Below are 1,753 nucleotides of genomic sequence, written 5' to 3' on the forward strand. Positions count from 1 at the left end.
TTCGAACCTGCGACCGTAGCGGTCTTGCGGTTCCAGACTGCAGCGCCTTTAACCGCACGGCCACTTCGGCCGGCTAAAGGCACTGCAGTATCATATTTATTTGCTGACGCCGGGTAAGTGACTTCCAATTAAAATGTCTCCCCTGTACGAGACTATACGTGACGGAAACAAGGGTGCAGCTTGTAGACACGTGGTTGACGATATATAGAAGTTTGCGTGTTGCTCTGAAGTGTTCATGGGTAACGTAATGGTAAGGCGACCGCTCGTCATAACCGGCAAATCCTAGTTCGAATCCCAGTCCGGCATGAGCTTTCATTGCCGTAATTTCGCTGTCCACATTCGCAACTTCGAATACATTTCATGTACTTCATAACGAAGTTTTATCGTAAGTCAGGTAAAGGACGTACTGCGAGACTAAGTCAGATTTGTAACCACAGTGCAGAAAGACAGTCCAACATCGAAATTAGAGTTATATTAATACCTTCAGCTGCTAATGGGCGTTGATATACATCAAGGGGACAGGTGAAAATGTGTGCCCCGACCGGGACTCGAACCCAGGATCTCCTGCTTACATGGCAGACGCTCTATCCATCTGAGCCACCGAGGGCGGCTACAGGGACTCCAGCGAGACCCACATTCTCACCTTGTATTTCCACACACTACATTCGTAGCGTGCCACCCCAACACACTCATTACTCGTGGAAGACATTCTTATCAAGTCCCGTAAGAGTTCGGGTAATATGTGTGCATCCGCACAGTACAAGAAGGTCATGGCCGGTATTGCCAGAACTATATACTTAGATGGATATGGTGTCTGTTCTCTCGGACATGTCCGAAAGAACAGACACCATATCCATATAAGTATTCCAACATCGATGTATACAAGATTCCATTAGTGATACTAAAACAGCGTCTGAGCCGGCCGAAGTGGCCGTGCGGTTAAAGACGCTGCAGTCTGGAACCGCAAGACCGCTACGGTCGCAGGTTCGACTCCTGCCTCGGGCATGGATGTTTGTGATGTCCTTAGGTTAGTTAGGTTTAACTAGTTCTAAGTTCTAGGGGACTAATGACCTCAGCAGTTGAGTCCCATAGTGCTCAGAGCCATTTGAACCATTAGCGTCTGAACTTTCACAATATGCATTCGACATCTCCGGAGCGCTAAATCTCAGACTTGTAGATATGTCTGTGTATGTATATACAGGTTGCTTCAGAATTCATGTTGCAGATCTCTACGGGTTTTACAGGGGACTTTGTAGATCATGTTTTACATAGGAACTCATGTCCGGAAACGTCATCCAACAACGCTACGAAGCTTCAATGGCGTCCGCGCCTGTAAATGTATATAACTACGTGGCGATTTTGTGGTGTGTTACAAACTTTCTAGGATGATAGAGAAGGATTAGTATAACAATTTGAGGTATGTGTCCATGAACCGGAAACGAACGAGTCTAAAGTTATAAGCGGCAACCGTTCTGATACCTCTGACAGTGAAATACATGTATTGATGCTGTTCCTGCTAGGATTGTAGGGTAGGCAACTTTCAGAAGAGGTAATATGAACCATGATGAAAAATGTCCATTAAACATGGGCTGAAAAGGCATACCTGAGGAACTATGAGCACCTGTTCATCTTCGCTACTGCGAAACGCATCTTTTCTATTGAACCAGTGGTCATAGTTTTTAAGGTATGCATTTTATAGCCGGCTGTTGTGGCCGAGCGGTTCTAGGTGCTTCAGTCCGGAACCGCACTGCTG

General features: G+C 46.2%; 1 non-coding gene across 1 annotated transcript; it reads right to left on the reverse strand.

Moving 5' to 3' along the window:
• Window positions 1–533: 533 nt before the first annotated feature.
• Trnat-ugu lies at window positions 534–608 on the reverse strand. The gene has a single exon. It is a non-coding gene; the product is annotated as a tRNA-Thr (tRNA).
• Between the last annotated feature and the right edge of the window lie 1,145 nt (window positions 609–1,753).

Source organism: Schistocerca americana, chromosome 1 (assembly GCF_021461395.2).
Source record: "Schistocerca americana isolate TAMUIC-IGC-003095 chromosome 1, iqSchAmer2.1, whole genome shotgun sequence".
Lineage (NCBI taxonomy): Eukaryota > Metazoa > Arthropoda > Insecta > Orthoptera > Acrididae > Schistocerca > Schistocerca americana.